The 20,789-nt window shown below is 38.4% G+C and overlaps 1 protein-coding gene across 6 annotated transcripts in view; it reads right to left on the bottom strand.

The window, feature by feature from the left end:
• The window catches only part of HIVEP1 (HIVEP zinc finger 1), a 248,786-nt gene that overhangs the window by 197,199 nt on the left and 30,798 nt on the right, over positions 1 to 20,789 (bottom strand). For 5 of the 6 annotated variants that reach the window (XM_074348113.1, XM_074348102.1, XM_074348106.1 and 2 more), the window contains 6 exons: positions 17,960 to 18,147; positions 12,602 to 12,686; positions 11,463 to 11,533; positions 7,114 to 7,228; positions 4,047 to 4,145; positions 3,120 to 3,214 (listed from right to left, as the gene is read on the bottom strand). The gene's annotated coding sequence lies outside the window, so the exon portion shown is untranslated. The remainder of the gene's footprint in view (positions 1 to 3,119; positions 3,215 to 4,046; positions 4,146 to 7,113; positions 7,229 to 11,462; positions 11,534 to 12,601; positions 12,687 to 17,959; positions 18,148 to 20,789) is intronic. The other variant, XM_074348107.1, reaches the window with a different exon arrangement.

Genomic DNA, 20,789 nt, shown 5'->3' with positions numbered 1-20,789 from the left:
GAGAGTCTGTCAAAGAGAATGGACATGCTCCTCTCAGCCCTGTGCTTTTGATTCCTTAGGTCTGGATTGGGGCCTGGAGTCTTTATATTTAAAATGCGTCCCAGGTAATTCTGATATAGTCAGAAATCAGATATATATTTCAGATGGCTGCTTTTACTCCCAAGAGAGCTCAAATAGGATGAGGTTTAGACAGGAGGCAAAAAATGCCTCCTTTGGAGGCACTTGCTTTAAGAGCTAAAGCTCTGAGGAGGCCCAGAACTCAGGGAAAGCCTTTTCCAAGAATAACTCCTGTGGGGCCTGCAGGCCCCCTCCAAGCCCCTTCTGCTTTGTTTGCCTAAAGAGAGCTACAGAGGATGTTAAAGATAAGGTGGGGTGGAAACTAGCCCAGGTGCAGCCAACTGATAGCCAACCAAGAGGCTTCTGTATGGAAAACTCCCCTCTGGGTCATGGAACACATCTTTTGAAACACTGTTTTGAAAAATGTTTTTTAGGGGAGAACATTTCCAAGTTGACATTAACGTACCCACCTATTTATATAGTTCAGCCCTTCTCAAACTTTTTGGTCTTAGGAAATCTCAGAGAGATTTTTAAAGTGCAGGTTGTATCTACCAATATTTATTTACTGTATCAGAAATTAAAAGAGAAAAATTTCAATATTTTCTTATTAACTCATTTAAAATAACAAAAATAAATCATTTCATCAACCTAAGTAATATTTTTAAAATAAAAAATAACTATTTTCCAAAACAAAAATAATGAGGGAGAAGAATAGCAAAGTTTTGCATTTTGACAAATCTCCTTAATGTGTGGCCTGAGTAAAGAGCTGGATTCTCATATCTTCTCTTCATTCAGTCAAATACGTTGATCGTGATATCACAGGTCATGTAGCCTTTGGGAACTAGCACCATACACACATGGGACAGTGAGACTTACAAAGGTGAATAACATCTCAGTATTACTATCTAAAGAGCTCTGACCTTGTGGGCCCCCCAAAAGGTGGTGGGGATGCCTAGCACACATTTTGAGAACCGCTGGATAGTTTGTCCATCTCTTTCCACCTTGATTCTTGGTTCTTAAATGGACAGGATTTTATGAGAGATAAATTGGAACATTTTTCTATGTGAACAAAACTTACCAATAATAGTTCTTAATACTTAGCTTTTATGAATGATGAATGTTCAAAAAGAAACATGTTGTTGGAGCTGCATGTGAATAGTCTTCCTTTGCAAATGTCTGTGTGTTAAATAATCTTCATAAATTGAGTTTAGTCTCATGCTTACTCTTTCAAGACAAATTTTATTTCAAAAAGTCTGCACCTTCTAGGAATAATAAAAGGAATCTAGACATTGGTACAGATGGTGGTAGAATGTGTGACATACTGACTACCTGGGGACATGACTCACTTTGGGAAAAGGGTGGTTTTGATTAATCACTGGAGATGGTGTTAATCCAAGCAGTTAGATTTAGCTTGTCAAATAAGTATTGGATATGGATGAACTTACGCCTTATGGAGTGTGAGAACTCACAATACGTGTACGTGTGTGTGTGCATGTTTGTGTGTGTTGGTGGGTGGTGATGCAATAGTATACAGTATCGTGACATATTCACAGATAAGACCTTCCAAAATGGGACATACAAGTTACATCACTGTGTAATTTGCCACTCACAGCTATGTCTGCCCCATTGTAGCCCAGAAATGGAAAGGATTAATTAACCTAAATTCCAGGTTCCTACACTGAGAGTGGGGGTGTGTATCTAATGACAGTCCTGAAGCAACATACAGGGAGTCAGTGGGGGAGGTTATTTTTTCATTTACGGCAAACACTTTGCAGAGTAAACATTATAAGCTAATGAACCTCCTTAAATTCGAACATGCCTTAGATTTGCATAGTTACAAATTAGAAGTACAAAAAAGTGCAGCTCTAGAAAACTCAGCACAATACTCAGAGTATACTCATCGAGTTAACTGTGTGAAAAATCAGCTCAGGTACAAGAAAATAACTATTTCAGTCCAGAAGAGTATAGAGGGTGGACTAAAAGAGGGAGAGGAGGGAAAAAAGGAAAATCCCAGAAGGTGATGGGGAGTTAAAATGACAACAGAAAATCAGTTAGGACTCAGCTGGAGAATTAATTGTTCTTGGGTAAGGATTTTGCCAAGGGCATAGTGCAATATACTTAAAAATTTTTTTATTTATTATTATATTATTTAATTATTTTATTTTAGCAGAGGTGGGTGTGTGTGAGATAATTAGGTTTATTTATTTTTACAGGAGGGACTGGGGATTGAATCCAGGACCTGGTGTATACTAAGCATGCACTCTACCACTTGAGCTATACCCTCCCTGCTTTTCTAAAAAAATTTATTTATTATTGTATTATTTATTTATTTATAACTATGTACTTTTTAATTAGCAGTCTGTACTAAATGTGGGTTATCAGTCATTACTCATTTCAGTTCAGTTTATCGGGTACACACTACTTGCTTCATGTAATGCATTAGACATGGGGGACAGAGGAGCATCAGATGTCACTCCTGCCCTCAGGGAGGGCAGGTTCAGTAGAAAGGAAAGACCACAACATACACTATGATGCAGCAGAGGGAAGCTCACAAGCATCAAAAAGTAAAGAGCCACCTGGGTGAGCTTGGAGTTAGGCTGGCAGACAAATGGGGAGAAGTGGAGGAGGTTGGCCAGACTGAGGAACAGTGTGGACAGCCTGGTGGGCTTTTCTGCAAGTAAATTAATGCTGCTGGTGCCTAAGGTGACACAGTAGAAGTGGAGGCTGCAGGGGGCAAAATCAATAGGATGACTGTCCCATGTGGTGGGGGCAGGTGGAAAGGGTGGGGCCTGGGGCCCAGGGTGTCTGGCTTGTGTGCCTGGGTGAATACTGACGATGCAACAGGATGAGGGAAGAAAAAGGAGAAACAGGGGAGTGTGATCATTATTTTAGCGTACTTATTAAGATTTTGTGACAAAATAATTCTTTTTATTCCTTACATGAAGGTTACCAAAAGTAGATCTGAAAATCAAATATGAAGAAATCAACAGAGGCTCCTCTGTTAATAAGGAAGCATTAGTCTCAGAAAATTAAATTTCTAAAAAATTATTACTACTACTTACCTTTGAGATATGATGCATGATAATGTATTTCCAGGATGTCACTGTTTTCTTTTTTTCCTCTTTCACAACTGAATACAGTCTACCCAGGTTAAAATCTAGTGAATAAAGTATCAAATTTTTAGCAGGCTTAGCAATCTTCACCTTCATTTCTACTGTACTACGTATATGACGATTAATGTATGTACCATTATCAATAGTATCTATTTTCATCTGTATATATTTTAAATTTATTTATTATTCTTTCATTCATTTGCAGTAAGGAGATCACTTCATGTTCTTCCTGAACACTGCCTTGCTTAGGTATTATTTTTAAAAAAATAAATTATACATTACATATTTATATCTATATAGGTACAGGTAACATTCTCTATGTACCTAAACTCATTTCCCTCCTTTTTTCCCAGAGATAATCACTATCCTTAAGTTCATGTTTTTGTTTCCCTTGTACATTTTTATAGTTTAACTACAAGTCTTTGTGTGCACACTCAATTTTTATTTTTGCTTTACATAAATGCTAAGGCATTGAGCCTATCCTTCTGTAACTTGCTTTTCTTCTTCAAATATTATATTAGAGATCAGTCTATATTAATCCATCTAGTTTATTCATATTGACTGCTATATAGTATTACATTATATGAATATACTAAATGTTTTTATACATCTAATTTCAGTATTCATTCAGTACTCTATTTGAACATTACAAAATTAGCTTTAATGAGCCTTCTGGTACACATTTCTTTGTACATATAAGCTAGAGTTCCCTACGGCATATACCTAGGAGTAACATTGCTGAGCCTAGGATATGAGCATCCTCAACTTGACTCAGTATCATCACATTATCTCTAGCCTGGTTGATCTAGTTGTACTCCCACCAGAAATGTATAAGAGCCCTCTTATACTTAGAATGGTCAAATATCAACATTTTACCAGTCTGATGGCCATGAAAGCATTCAGATTCTTCACCTATTCTTCCCTACTCCTCCAAGCATCTTTAATCCATTCAAAAGGGTTTTTTTTTTTTTGCATCTGGAAAAAAAGCACAACAAACAAACCAGGCTAGTATGTTTTCAAGACTGACATACACTTTCTCTTACTGTGAAATGCAGTTTTCATTTTACTGTTCAAATGCTATACAATGCATTCTTTTTATGACTGATTACTGAAACAATGTGTCTTTGTGGGTGCAAATAGCTACCTTACAATGAGGTTTCTGCACACTTCCAAAAGATGGGAAAATGTATTCTGCAACCCCTGCCTTCAGCTAAACGTATGTATGAGCCTTTCCATGAAGCATCATTTACTGTAACTAATTTAAGGTAAGATACATTGTGTAAAGTTGGACAATAATAGAATATTTTAAAAATCTGTTATATAGTGAGTTGAAATAACTGTAATTAAGAAGAGTTTTGAACATATAATGGCATCAAACCACAACAAATGGCTACTGAATAATAACCAAGCAAACCTGAGGCAGCTACATTCAGAGTAAACACAGGTAAATGAGCAGCATGGCAAGTAAAGGAATAATATTCCTAAAAGAAGAGGGGGCTATTTTTGGTAACTTTGGGCTGTAAAGAAACTTTAGGTCAGACAATAAGGAAAAGGACCTTCGGTGAGGAAGTATTTGATGTTCACTTGCCCCAAACTACAGTTGTATGCACAGGTAGCAGTTAGCCAGCAGTTTCATACTCAATTTCAAGAAAAAAGATCACAAGCATTAAATATGCATGCGTGGAAGATACTTGCATAATTATCTGCACAGGAAAAAAGCTGATTTAAAGTAAAAAGAAAAAGTGAAAACCTTTAAATAGTAAAAATAACTACTGGGCATTTTAATTAATTGCCTTTTCAAAAAGAAAGGCAGAATTAAAAATTAAACAGTAATGCAATTCTATTCCTTGTTAAATATTTCAGTAAAAGAAACCCTTAGTAATTCTTAACTATAATTAGAATTTATACAATAAATAGCAAGATGAATATCCTGAAGTAGTTACAGCCGTTACGTGGTATTCACCACCAGCCCTACAAATATGGTTACATAATTCACAATACACAAACATGTACTCTAGTATACCAACACCATTACTACCCACGTGCACCTGTGTGTGAGCGTGTGCATACACACACACGCACACACACACCAATGTACCATCACTAATATTTTGGAGGGAAAAAGCAAGCAAATAGCTGCACAAATCGTGGCATTACAAGACTGATATAGCCGGAATGGTAAGCTAGTTTATTTAATTACCATTGTGTTTCCATTAATATGTTACACAACTTCCTTCAGACCATTTTTCAAAAGTTGCTAATTAGGTTTCATTTCTTGGTATTTCATCCGTGTTTCCAACTGCTTATCTTGTTCTCCATTCTTCTTGCTCCCCACTGCTTGTATCAGCCGTCTTAAATTACTTTTTAAAAAATAGTCATTATACTTTTATAATATTATACTTTTAATTTTCTATCATACTACATTTAAGTCAGTATTTAGTGCTAATAGGAAGAGATTTAAAATTTTCCAGGTCAAAAACATTGGCTGGTATGCCAATATGAAATCTATGTAATAATCCTCAAAAATACCCTCTTTCAATAAAAAAAAATTGAACCTAATGGTGTAAATTCAAAATGAAAAAGAAATGTCTTTCTTGAGCCCTTCACATATGATATTTAAATATCCATATATTTTGTCCACAAAGAATTTTTGTATATGGTTATGACAGAACAATTTTTTCGAATAATGTCCTACTTGTCAATCAAATTAGCATACTTAGTTGTACTTCAGAATAATTCTGTGTACCATTCAGAAATATATTAAATATACACATACACATATGCATTTATATATGTACGTATCTTTATAAATCTGCAGGCTATAGCCAAAATCAAATGTTTCCATAGCAGTCTCTTATGTGAAAGAAAATTACATTATTCCTTGTCTCTCTTTTAGACTTCATGAAATGTACAAACATGAAAAGTTACCAAAGTTTCCCATATAGTTAAAATAATGTTTCTAAAATAGTTTTTATTTGAAAAACTTACAGTTTACAAACATTAAGATCTGTTTTTACATGCAATTGAAGAGCTAAAAATCCTAACCCTCAGAAGAGAGAAAAGAGACTAAAAACTAAAAGATGAAGAGACAGAGTTACAAAATTACCCAATTGTGTAATTTGAGACTGCCATGAAAACCAAGTGAAACCAGGAAAATCAACAGAGAAGGCTTCAGAAAAGACGTAAACCTCTAGCAGATCTAAACGGACCACAGTGTTAATCGAGCTCAAGCATGAGAGCCTCCACTTGCAGGGATCTCTCAGTTCCAGAGCTGCAGGGTGTTCTAGTTGCCTAAGGGGGTCTCTGAAAATGGGACTCAAATCTCCAAGTTTCTGGTAATTTGCTGTGATTTCTTTTCTCATTCTAATAAATCTTCACATTTGTTCTTAACTCAGTATTCATAATGTTGAACTGTGCTTGCCAAATACGGTTGCTAGATGTTAGACTGCTAGGGATGTGTCAACTGGAAAAAAACTGCACAACCTAAAACTTGAGAGTTATGTTTCATTCAGGGACCTTACTGAGAACTATAGCTCAGGAGAGAGCCTCTCTGATAGCGACGAGGAATTGTTCCCAAGAGGTAAGGGAGGAACCAGGATATACAGGAGTTGTTGCTGAAAAAAACTCCAAAACTCATGTAGTTGAACACCAGAAGATTACTGCTAATCACAAAAACCAGACCTCTCAAGTTAATGATTTTACTGCTTTCCTATGTATGGGAAGATGCAAGAGTCTGGGCTTATTGAAATTATTCCTTTGATATGAATCTTAACCATCTAGGGCCACTATCCTGTTTTTCTCCATCCCGATTTCCCCTCAGGGCGCACCGCTGGGGGTGTCTGTAGTGCTGATGGCTTGATGACGGACAACATTCTTTGTCCACAGGTGCCATAGCGAATACCACAGACCAGGTGGCTTAAACAACAAAAAATTGTTTTCTTACAGCTCTGGAGGCTGGAAGTCAAGGTGTTGGCAGCTCTGGTTTCTTTTGAGGCCTCTCTTCCTCGGCTTGCAGATGGCCCTCTTCTCCCTGTCTGCACATGGTCTTCCCTCTGTACCTGTCCAAATACCAGTCATTTGGATTAGGGCCCATCCCAATGACATCATTCTAACTTAATTACCTCTTCACAGACCCTATCTCCATCTAAGGTCACTTTCTGAGGTCCTGGGGGGTTAGAACTTCAACATATGAATTTTGGGAGGACACAATTCAGCCCATAACACCAGATTTAGCAAATAAAAATACAGAACTCCCAGTCAATGGGAATTTCAGGTAAATAGTGAGTGGTTTTATAGCATTTGTATGTCCCAGGCAGTATTTGGGACGTATAAAATAAAATTATTCATTATTTTTCTGAAATTTGCATTTAACTAGGGGCCCTGTATTTTACTTGACAATTCTACCCCATATTACTTAAGCTTCAGGCAGGGAGAAATATTTAATGACGAAGAGATACTCAATGAGGAAAACCTAAGGACTCATTAGAATGATTTCACTTTAGAATAGACAGAGACTTTAAGGAACCTCCAGGGTAATCCCTTGTCAGAACTCAGAACCCCCGAGGCCCAGGGTTACACCACGGCTGGGAGTCCTGAGGCTTCACCCTAACCCCAGGCCAAGCCCTTCCTGAGCTGAGACAGTTACTGGAACCTCTATCTGCGTGCTCCCTTCAGGGCAGCTTCCAGAAGCAAGCCGTGAGTCAACAGGGGTGGGTCTGGCTCTCGCCCTGTCTGCTCTCACACTGACACAGCAGAGTGTCCCGGCCCTATCTGACTGTCCACTTGTCTCCTCCATCCCCAGCTGGAACACACTCTGGGATCTCTCCAGGCCCCACAAACCTGCTGCGCTTGACAGAGGCTGTGGATGGCTGGTTTGACTGCTGTTTCCACTACAGGAGTTCTTTAGTTACAGAGCCTTTTGAGAATCCAATGAAAGCTATGGATCCTCCAGCCCCCAGAGCTCACAAATGCACCAAGACAACTGTGCATTTAACTTCAGGTGAATCATAGCCCCCCTGAAGCCCAATTTTTGGACACACAGCATTGTGCCATGCTTATGCACTGATACATATAGGGAGGTTGCTGCCCCACCAAAACAGGGCAGCACGTGTGTCCTGAGGATCCCAGGGCACCCACCCCCAGGATGGGGCGTGTCTTGCACACAACACATTCATGGGAGTGGGGAAGCATTACAAGGCATTTCAGGATCCGCTAAGCTGCATTTTTAACAAAGGACATTTCTTAAGAAACCAGAGTTCTCTAATAAGGAACTTCAGGCATCAAGAAGGGCTGACTGGGAAAATCTCTGCGTGTGGAGACATATACCAGTCCTCCTGACAGCACATCATGTTAGGAATGGCCCACACTGCCTGTGCAGGCTGCCAGTGACAACTGAGAAGAGCTAGCATTCGATGTGTGCTCTTTTATCACAGACACCGTGCAACGTATTCTGACAACACCTCTTCAAGGCAGGGACTACTATCATCCTCTTTATTCAGGTAGGAACACAGAGGCTACGAGTTTAAAAACTCTGCTCCAAGTCCAGCAGGTTTGCTCCTGGGAGGGTGTGAAGCCACCTCATTATGCACCAGCTTCCATGAGCAATCCACCATTGTCCTTTGCTGGTTCGGTTACAGCTGTCTGGGTTTCGGACAACCAGCTGCCGTGTCTGCTCGGCCCACTCGCCACCCTCCTTTTTTGTCCTCTCGGCAAACATCTGGCAGGGGGAAAATTCCATGGGCTGCTTTAGGGCTTAGTTCTCAGAGCATTTGGGAGGAGGTTTAGGGAGATGACCCAAAGCCTGGTCAAAACAGAAGAATTTGAGTCTACTTTAAAAGTTATGTGGACCAGGGGAGGGTACAGCTCAGTGGTAGAGTATATGGCTAGCATGCACGAGGTCCTGGGTTCTCAATCCCCAGTACCTCCGTGAAAATAAATAAATAAATAAACCTAATTACCTGCCCCCCTTAAAATAAAAGTTACGTGGAATTTACACAGCTTCTTTCTCTCCATAATTTCTTTAAATTAAAGAAGGTATGTGGGTGATTGTCTCAGTAACAGAAGTAAATGAACAAGTCCTGACATTTCAGGGTCTCAAAAAAAAATCACATATATCCCATTCTTTGGACCAGGGATCTGAACCAGAGGATTAGGTGACAGAAAATACAGAATAAACTGTGACTTGGCTTGATCATCTAGACAAAAATGTGATCCAGCAGTAGGGTATTTCCAATCCAGCCATACTGAGCTGAGCCATTTCTCATCTTTCTCTCTCCTCCCAGGCAACAACCTCACATAATTGGCTCCTCCCCTTACAAGGATCCTCTACAAGGAACCCTGCTCTGTGTAAGCAGTAGGAAAACTCAAGCTCTACTCAGAGTCCTCACATTTTAAAAACACAGGTTTTAAACCTCCTCTGTCCTTTCGGGAATTCTCTGCTTAAAACTCTCTGCTTATGATCATTCCAGTGTACACTTTGTGAATTTAAACCTATTGTGGATTTAATGTGGTCTAATGAGCTTTGCTTAGGAAAAAACTGTTCTTGGGTCACAGAACCACATTCATTGCTGTCACCAGTGAGCTTTTAATTACATGCTTTTGATTACCAGGGCAACGAGGGGAGAGACTGGGTCCTTTGGGTGACCTCATCGCCACCAACAGAAAAACAAGGAAAATAACAGGCATTCCATCTTAGATGGAACATTACTTTTATCCAGTAGGACAGCACATTTGGAGAATGACTTTATCTTAATAATGTTGCTGGATGGCAACTGTTTGCTAATTGGTTTCTGTCTCTTTGTAGACTTCGAACTACTTGAGAAGAGACTGTATTCTTTTGTTTAGAATTCTTTGCTCTACTAACATACACAACACACACACACACACACACACACACACACTCTCTCTCTCACATTCTATATTACCGAAGACACTACTTTCTGCTGAATTAGGTTTTATTCTTCCTTAAACCTACAGACATAGAAATTTTAAATGTCTTAGGAAAGAAACAGGCATCTTAGAAGCTTCAATAGATCAGGTGTAGTGAAAAGGCAGTTTTTAATCTCTAGGGAAGCAAGAATTTTCCTAGGAACACTCAGATCACAGGTGGCCAACAGGAAGGCCTACGTTTTGACAACAGAAGCAGTAGAGTGCTCTGGATTCAGAGGAAACGTAAAAGACCCAGTTTGTCAGAAGGTCTGTGATACCCAGTAAGCAACAGTGCTCAGGTGCAGCCAAGGCTATCGGTCCCCTGCTCACACCCCTGTGCCTCTGCCACCTCAGTGCACACTGGCCTGACATCCACAGGCCACGAGAACCTGCCTTGCTTTTTCTGAAACGATCTCTCAGTAAGTGAAGCCTGCTTTGCCCATCTATGAAACAGGCCAGAAGTGCCAAGAAATTAACACTCCTGGGAGCAAGTCTCACCCAACAACCGACCAGAGCTGGTGTGTGTATCAGACAGCCAAGCTTCCTAAAATAATAGCCAGCCACTGTTGTAAAACAAGTGTTTGTTATTATTTCTCATGACTCTGCAGGTGAGAAATTTGGGCAGAGCTCAGCTGGCCTTGGGGCACTGGCTCAGCTGCCTCAGCTGAGGGGCTGCAAGGCCCACGAAGGCCTCCTTCACATGACTGGTACCTGGATACTCCTCTAAGTGGCCTCTTTCTCTCCACACACATCTCATTATTTAGTACCTGAACCTAGATTCTTTACAGGATGGCAGCTGGCTTCCTCAGAGAGTGTGAAAATGGAGGTTTCTGGGTCTCTTCCTGGCTTAGAACTTGCCCAGCCTCACTTCTACCACCTTTTATGGATAAAAGGAAGTCACCAGCCAGCCCCAGTCTCCCCCTGCGAGGAAAGGGGAGGCCTACAGGGCGCGGAGGCCATCTTACGTGGCGTGTGAAGGTCTAGCTCCCTCACCTGTCAGCACATCAGGTCGTCAGGCTGGGTCACTGGCAGGAAACGCTGCAGCAAGAGTGGGAACTCGCTGACTCCTCCCTTTCCTATCTCACTGCCTCAATCCCTTGATTCATTTCCGGGGATCACCTCCCAAATAAACCACTAAGACTCAATGTCTTTTCTCAGGGTCTGCTTCTACCTAGACACCAGGGATGGCGGATATTGAAAGCATAAATACAAAGGGCTCCTATTTCCTGTTGAAAGCTGTGAGTGGGAATGGGGGCAGATGAGGGAAACTTAGGACAATTTTTCCTTTTCTCCAATTTCACAGCCCTTGGGATAAACTCAGAGACTCAGCGCTAAGAGTGAGGAATTTAAAAGAAGGAATGTTACCTGTGTCTTCTTGTCTCCCACTGACAACATCCTGGGCACTGGAATGTTGGCAGCATCCTCTTCACAACTGGCTTTGGAGACAGGGCACCGTGAGTCACTTTCCACTAAGAGGGTGTGCAGATTCAATACAAATCCTGCTACTAGCCATCTCTAGGTTAGTAAATGTGCCTCCTGTCCAGAGCATGATGACTAATCACTTAGATGTGTGATGATTATGACACGGGCTTGTTTTATTGTTTTAATCTCTGAATTGGGAAATGTAAATAAAGCCCAGTTGTACTACATTTAAGAGGCTGTTATATTTTTCATATTTTAACAAACTTTTATATAACAAATGTACCTCAATCTTAAGAGAACTAGCTCTGAGCAGATTTGGATGTTAGCTCTCAGGGACTTTGTTTAGTTCCCAGCTGTGTTTTCAGCACTAAAAGCCAGGTCCCAGCACAGAGTAGGCACTCAATAAATATTTGTTAGGTAAAGGAATCCCTGTACTGGGTAAGGGGTGACTAATGACACAGATAACACTTCTGCAGTTCCTTACCACTCGCCTCATCATTTTCCAGATAATGTAGCAGGGAATAAAGGTATGCTAAATGGGAATAATTATTTTCTGGTACTGATAGGTGATTCAAAGTATAGAAAAAATTGACATCTACATTATTAAGATACAGGAAATTAACTGTTAAATATTTAATGTAAAAAATTTGAAGGTAAAATGTTAGAAAATGAAGGAAGAGGAATATTTAAAAAAATTATACACAGCTAATACAAATCCAAAAGGAAAGTTAAGAACTACCATTGCTGAATAGACTTACATTTTCTTTGACTCTGACCATTTGGAGTTCTACTCTGTAAATTTAATTCACCTTTTGTAGGAGAAGGGTAATTGTTATCCCAAAGTAGCATAGCAGGAAAAACTAGAAGTAACACAGGAAGAGAAAGTGACAGTGATCTTTAAAAGATCAAGATGATATATATTTAGTTCAAACCCAAGACAAAACTGCAAAGTAGGTTATTCCACTTTGGGGCTTCTCTTTCCAGCAAATTCCTTCTCTCAACTCTTACTCCTTGAGTATTTGGTCTTTGTCTAGTGTCCCATTCATTCTACTTTGATTCACTGAATATTACTGAACACTTACTATGTGCCAGGCGCTGGGCCAGGAGCTGCTGGGAGTACAGAGGGGAACCAAGCAGAAGTGATCTAACCCTCATGGAACTTACGAACTGGAAGAGAAGGTAAAGAGTAATCACAACTGTGATATTATACAAAATAAATACCTACAAAATGTGGTAAGTATTGTACCTGGGTATGAGTTGCAAAAGTCATTTGTCTGCTTTCAACATTTGAGCAAACTTGTATTATATACATACATACTCAATTAAAAATCATGTTTTCTATATTAAAACATTATATATTTTAATAAACAGTCTTAGCTATACCTACCTACCTGACATTATAGTTCTCCAACAGGCCTAGCTGGGTAGCACCCAAAGGACTGACCAGTGCCATCCAACTCCATCAAAATATTTTTACTATATTTTAGTCCCTGGGTATTCTATTTTCTGATAATGGAAACCATGATAAGTCATTACTGGCTGATAGAGAGTTATTTTATTGCCCCTTTTCCAGAGAAGCAATAACATCAACAAAATGAAATAAATATTTAAAGGAGTTTCAGGTTCTGAGGACCAGCCAGGGATTATTTGGGGACAAGAACTGCTTGACACCCTCTAAATAACATCATTCAAGTCAATACAGGCTCAGACTACCTATAAGACTGTTCTATGGTAATGCAAAGCATTCCTTTAGTGCTTCCGCTGTGCTGTGCACTCAATAATATCTTCGTAGTTGGAAAAGAGACAACACAGGCTTCCCAAAGGATTTGCTTATGTGATTTTTCTGAGGGTGATCTCTCTCCACAGTAGTTTCTGTACAATGAACCTGCCAAGGCATCTTAAGGGAAGTTTGACTGTCTGACAGAGCTCAGCTACAGACTTTGGCAGCAACCATGGAATAGAGAGACATTTCACATTTATTCTTTGGAAATCCCGAGGCAAAAATATTCCTCTTCCTTCCTTTGGGCTCTACGAAATATCCTATTTGACTTCCTCTCCAGCAAGCTGTCTAACTCACACTTTTAAATTCACCTCTCACATCCATTTCCTCCAGAAAGCTTTTCCTTGGCCAAGATAAACTCTCCTAAATTGTGTTAAACCATGCTCATTACTCTAACATTGTAGTTCTCACATGTCATGGGTTATTTTCCCCACAAAAATGGCCATGATCGCCCTAGTGTGATCTGCTTGCAGGTGTTCTTGTGTTTACGCATTTAATTTCAGTTTTGAGTTTGCTTATTACTATTGTTTCTTATGGTGCTGAATGCACATTGCTACTCTCAATAAATTGTAAATTAATGTTTTTGCTATCATACATGATTATTATGCAATTCACCCATCATCATCATTATCATCATCTCTGAATGGAGGTGTAATCATAAGAACACTTTCAAATTCCTCAGCCTCATTTGTGCTCACATACAGTTTATCATATTCTTTTCTTTTTAAAAGCTTTTTTGTTTTTGAAAAATTGCTGAATGTTCGTTGTTAAAATTCAAGCAACATGGAAATAACATAAAGTAAAAATCACCCTAGATTCTGCCATTCAGAGGAAACCATTATTAAAATTTCAATGAACATCCTTTCAGACATTTCCCTATTTTATATACACATGTAGATACATGCATATCATTTTGTATAAATGGAGTGTAACTATTTATACTGTTCTATGTATTTTATTTATAGTCACTATTGAACTTTTTTCCATGTCAGTTTATAATTTATTCCTCATTTTAATGTTTTCATAGATCCTTACAGACATGTCCCATATATAACCCTTTGCTGTAAATATTTATGTTGTTCTGCAATTTTTTCTAATCTAAACAATGATATAGTGAAGACTCTTGTGCATATAATATTTTGCACTATGACGTATCTCCTTGGGGTAAATTCCTAGAAGTGAAAATAACTGGTGTCAAAGGATTCACACAATAATATATTTTCATACATATTTTGATACTCATGACAACTGGCTGTAATCAATTCACACTGACAGCGCAGGAGAGTTTTCTACTTTGTCTTCCGTCATAACATCATCACCGAGCCTGAGAATATTTTGGCGGGGTGGGGGTGGGGGGGCTGCTAATTCCCGAGCTGAGTGAATAATAAATTAGCAGCAGTTTTTAGACATTGCTTTCTTGTCAGCATTGTGGAGGTTATCACCTTCATTTCTCTTGTCACTATTCTGCTCCTTTGTTTTCATCATCTGAATGAGATGATTTCACTGAATTATCACACACAAGGATTTTATGACAGTCAATTTATATGAGCACCTGAACCCATTATACAGCATAATTCATACTTGATATGACGTGACAGTTGCTAGCTGACTGCACTGGCATTCCTTTAGAGAAGACAATTGCTCAACAGGAATCATTCTGAATCAATTAATCGAGCCACAGTTCAGCTGTAATGCTGTGACAGTCTGTCACCAGGAAAAAGGAAGTACTAGAACATTCGGCCCCATACCTGTGCCCACATAGTTTTACACTGCTGAGCTCATGAAGGCCATTAGGTCGACAGGAATGTTATCCTTCTAACACCCTCAGCCTCCCACAGTGGATTTGGGAAAAGCAGGCTCTTTTCCTTTGATTTTTATCTGCTAGAGTGGGTATAGTGAATTTAAATACATACATCTATATATATTTCTGTGGTAAGAATATAATTGGATGAGTGTATAGCAATTCATGAAAAATAAAAAATTGATTTCTGGTGTGACTATGACCTTGGGAAATTAGAATATGTTAATTAGCTATGAAATCTGCCTTAAGGGTCTCAGAAAAATGAGATTTGAAAAGGTATACAGGAATAAAGAGATATTTTAGAAATGATGGTGGGGACTTCAGTAAAGGACACAGACCAGGTCTCAAAAATTTAATGGATTTTTCTCCTATGTCAGATCCAGTGTCTTCTTAATCACTGGCTTTGCCTCTACAGCCTTGAAAATAATCTTCTCTGTGGTCTTAATCAAGCCAACTCAGACTCATGGGCCATCCATAATCCCAGTACTAATGTCTGAGTCCCACCCTTGGAGATTCTGAATTCCCTTTCTGGAATGTGGCCTGTGCAGCAGCATTTTTAAAAAGTGACATGAAGTCAAAATTACAAAAAAACTGATTTGGATGAAGAAAGAGATTCAATATGAATGATCAAATGCAAAGTATTTTTGAAACTCCTTCAGTTTTTTTCTGTATCTCATTCAATCCAACCAGTTAAAAATCCTCCCGTTACTCTAAGTACTTACATATCTTTTACATTTAAAAGCAGCTACATTACCCATGAATTAAGAGAACAGACTTTTTACAGTGAAAGGATACCGTACAGGTAATTTTCCTATTGCTACTCCTGACAGGGTAAATCTAGAGTAGGAGTTCTCAAACATCACTATGCATATGAACCACCTGGGGAGTTTATTAAAACTGAGATTACCAAATCAAACTCCTAGAGATTAGGATTTCAAGGCTGGGAGGAAGCCTGGTAATCTGCTTTTGCATTGTGCACCCCAGTGATTCCGAATTCAAGGGATTATGAACCACACTTTGCAAACACTGAATTGCAGGGTCTAGACCTGCTATAAACTGGATCGTGGTTCCCCATTTAGCAGACTTTCTGAAGACCTGGAAGAGCAATTTAAGAAATGTGAAAATGACTGTAGCATGCTTTCTTTTGTTTCCAACAAACAGGCTCATATATAAATTCTCACTTATCCTTACTAGCCTTCAGATAGCTGCCTGAAGTTCACTGTCAAGGAAGAAATGCATAGAAGGGAAAACAATCATATACAGCTCAAAGTTTAAAAGGGTAAAGGGTATGAGAATGAAGGAAACGATGCAAATAAATGTGGGACATGTAAATTGACTAGAAGAGATACAGAGAAACAGAAAACAAACTTTTGGTTTATCTGCCAATGGCAGGCAGGAAGGTAAAATAAAATCTAACTCGGGATATTTCAGGTAGCACACAATTGATGAAACACCCATTCAAAACTGGCTTAAGCCAAAATCAATGTATTGACTCAATTACTAGGAAGACTAATAATGGGCAAGGGTAGCTTCAGGCATTACCTTCTTTAGACTTTAAGTATATTGTCCTTTTGCTCCTTTCTATGGCACTCTCACCTTTGAATTAGTCCTAATCCAGGTAGCGTGTGTTGCTGTCAGTAGATCCAGACTTTCTCCAGATGGTCCAATCAGCTACAAGTGTTAAATCTTCATGTCATTAAAACTAGTGGAAAAGAAAGTCTGGTTCTCTACCTTTTCCAGTTGGCTCCCTAAAACCTATTATTGGCTGTGAATATGAACCAATCATTATGGCCAGGGCATGGGATTTACTTACTGGCCTAAAGACCAAGGTGACCCCATTGCTGGGGCTGGCAGTGGACTCAACTCTATCTGGAGGCACATGGACTGATGAGGGAGGGGCGTGATTTTCCAGAGGAAAGTCTGTTAGCAAAGAGCAGGTTATGTATGTGGTCTACTTAGTGACTAAAAACCTTGACTGTCCGTTGGAAGTAATGTTCACTGAAAATCGTCTTCTCCACGGCAGTCAGTTTGCTTCAGAGCACATCGAAACATCTTTGAGAACTTAAGGAGTAAGAGCTACTTCAAGATTTTTTCCTGTACAAAAAAGGATGAGGCCTGAAGCAAAGGATTATGGGCTGACAACTTGGTTTTGACCCCCCTGAGCAAATGTGGGATTAATTTAAATTTAACAAAAGACAGAACTTAATAACTAAAGGTTTCCTGTTCCTCAAACCCCAGAAAATATAAATTGGCATTTCTGTTGACATTTTGAAGCATGAAATGTGCACAGAAGAGTGAAAAGTGATTCCTGTGTCAAAGAGAAGTTTACAGAATTTCCATACATTCCCCGCTCCCTCAGCCTCCCAACTTCCAAAGCATGTCTAGAAGACAATTCAAAATAACACATCTTCCTAAAAAGTAGCCATAGCCCAAATAAGCACATTTTTATGAGTTTCTTCATCTATTTCAGCTGTCATTTAAGGGCCTTTATCTCCATCTTGTCTGCATTACTTCTTGTTGGTTTAAAAATGTCCCTTTTCTGACAAATTCTACAGTTATTTGTTAAATTCTATTATTACTTGTTCTAAAAATGATTTATAGAGACGTACAGAATATGTAATTATTTATATCTTAATACATTAAGACATAAGATAAAAATAAAAGAGAGTGATCTAGTAAAATAAAAATAAGTACCGGGAAAATCAAATCAAATCAAAGGAGATGTTAGTCTACAATAGGTGGGCCACTAAGAAGGGCACAGCTTTCAGAAAACCACGGATATGACATGACTGTGAACTTTCCAGTAGCCAACAAAAAAAGAGGAGATGCAATTATTTATCTGATTCATAAAATACTTACAAGGTCAAGACATAACTTTTCCTGCTACTATGTGCTAAAAGAATTTCTTTCCACGGGTCCTTGGCAAGAAGAACCTGTATAATGATTCAGTGGATGGAGTCCTTGGTTAGATCAAGAAAGCATGTCCAACACCAAACTTCACAGGTTTGTTTCTCACAATGCACGTAAAAGCAGGCTGATACTATAATCTCAAAAAAAAAAAAAAAAAAAAAAAGGACTATTAAAAGAAGTTCTATGGTGCTAAACAGAAAAGAGCAGAGTTCAACCTGATGGTCTGGCTTAATCCTGGAGAAAGTTTAAATTACTCAGAGGAGTAAACTGCATGTATATCAGGCAACCCTCAGTAAATATTATTTCTCTTTCTGGACTCTTAACAACATTGAGTAGCAGTGATTTTGAGGTTAGCTATATTGTTAATCTCCTCACAGAAGTCCTGGAATGTCTTAATTATTAAATATAAATCTATGTACTTTAAAAGTCAGCCTAGTTGAGGGGTGGGCTGCTATCACTTACGAACTTTCAGAAGTCTATTGGAAAGCTAGCTACCTTCAGCCTACTTTTGTGAGCCTGAATACTCCTTGAAAAATATTTTGGAAGTCAAGTTTCTTTCTACTGATACGAACTTTCTGATAAACTTAAAAAGAAAATTTTCACACAATTCATGGGCTTTAAAATCAGTTTACAAATCTTATTCTATTTCAGAAGTCTAGCAAATTTTATCAGTTACTTTCAAGGGATTTTCGAATTCAGTTTGGTTATGTTTATACATTTAGCCAAAATGTTTAAACCTTCAAACATTGCATTTATAAATTTGACATGTTTAATTCTGTCTTAAAATACATGTATTTCAATTGTCCCCAAAATTGATACTGGACAGATGAGACTGATAGCAGTTTTTAGTCCCACACACTCACAGACTGAGGGAGAATATTGCACACCATGCAGGGCTACAAGGGGGTTGCACATGGGAACAGAGTGAACCACCAAGGGCTGGAGGCAGGCATTGCAGTATCAAGAGGACGGGTGCCCCCTGGTTCCCACAGGATAATGTGATTGGTTTGTTTGAATAATTCCACAGCTGGCAGGGAACTGAAACCTACTACTCAGGGATATGCAAGAACTACAGCTGTTCCTCTTGGTAAGAAGGGTTGTTTGGCTAGGGGACCTTATTAACAATAGTAGAGTGGGGAAGGGAACTTGTGGTTAGGCCAGATGAGGCCTTCTCAACTTCACCAGATGTTAAGTCAGCACATAATATTGGTCCTTAATCTAGGTGTCACACCACATTTTGATTATTTTAAATTTACCGAGGTTGTATTATGACTCAGGATGTGGTCTATCTTGGTCTGTGTTCCATGGACACTTGAAAAGTGTATTCTGCTGTTAGATGAAATGTTCTATAGATGTCAAATAGATTCTGCTGGTTAATAGTATTGTTCAGTATTTCAATATCCATGTTGATTTTTCTATTTGTACTATAAATTGTTGAAATAGAGATGTTAAACCTCCAAATAATTGTGGATTTGTCTCTTTCTCCTTTCAATTCTATCATTTTTTGCTTTATAAATTTTACAGCTTTATTGTTTGGTGTGTACACATTTAGGATTATTCTGTCTTCTTGGTGAAACTTTTATTATAAATAACCCTTCCTGTCTGATACTCTTCTTTGTTCTACAGTTTACTTTATCTGACATTTACATAGCCATTCCTGATTGTTTTTTGATTAATGTTTGCATAATATATATATTTTCCATTCTTTTTACTTTTAACATGACTTAGATCACTACATTTGAAATGCCTTTCTTACAGACAGCATAGAGTTGGGTCAAGCTTTTTTCTTTTTTATCCATTCTGTCAAGCTTTGCCTTTTAATTGGTGTATTTAGACCATTTACATTTACTATAATTATTGATTTGTTAGGCTTCAGTCTGCCATTTTTAATTTTGTTTTCTTTTTGTTCCCTTTGCTTTCATTACTTTTTCTTGACTCTGGGTGTTAACTGTACATTTTTAGAATTCATTTCTATTGATTTATAGCAATTATGACGGTATCTCTTTGCAAAAAACTTAAGTGGTTGCTCAAGGTATAAAATTATACACACATGACACATTTCACAGTCTACTGGCATTACCATTTTATCAGTGTGAGTGAAGTGCAGAAACCTTACCTTCCTTTACATTCTCTTACCCTCCCCCATTTATAATATAATTGTCTTAAAACTTCCTCTACCTTCTTTTAGAGCCATATGAAACAGTGTCGTAATTTTTGTTTTAGTCCTCAAACATGATTTAAAGGACTTGAAAGAAGAAAAGTCTATGGTATTTGCCTGTATTTTTGCTTACTGTATTCTTTCTTTCTTCCTGATATTCCATGATTCATTCTTTTATTGTTTGCCTGTTTAGAGAGTTTCTTTTGGCCATTCTTTTAGGGTAGGTTTGCTGGCAACAAATTCTCTTAGTTCTTCTTCAGCTGAGAATGCATTAATTTACCCTTCATTCCTTAAGGATATTTTCACTGAAGATAGGATGCTGAGTTGACAGTTTTTTTAATTTCAGCACTTAAAAAATTGTGGCATTCCTTCTGACCTCTTTGGTTTATGATGAGAACTCCACTATCCTTTGAATTGTTCTTTCCCTACAGGTAAGGAGTTGTTTCTTTCTTCCTACTTTTAACATTCTTCTGTGTCTTTAGCTTCCAGAAGTTTGACTATATGTTTCGGTATGTATCTCTTTGAGTTCATCTTGTTTAGAATCCACTCAGCTTCTTCAAGTTGTAGGTTTATGTCTTTTGCCAAAGTTTGAACATTTTTAGCTATTATTCCTTTGAGTAT

This window comes from Camelus bactrianus, chromosome 20 (assembly GCF_048773025.1).
Source record: "Camelus bactrianus isolate YW-2024 breed Bactrian camel chromosome 20, ASM4877302v1, whole genome shotgun sequence".
Classification (NCBI taxonomy): domain Eukaryota; kingdom Metazoa; phylum Chordata; class Mammalia; order Artiodactyla; family Camelidae; genus Camelus; species Camelus bactrianus.
Note: the sequence above shows the minus strand (reverse complement) of the source record. Positions and strands in the feature narration are given on the sequence as shown.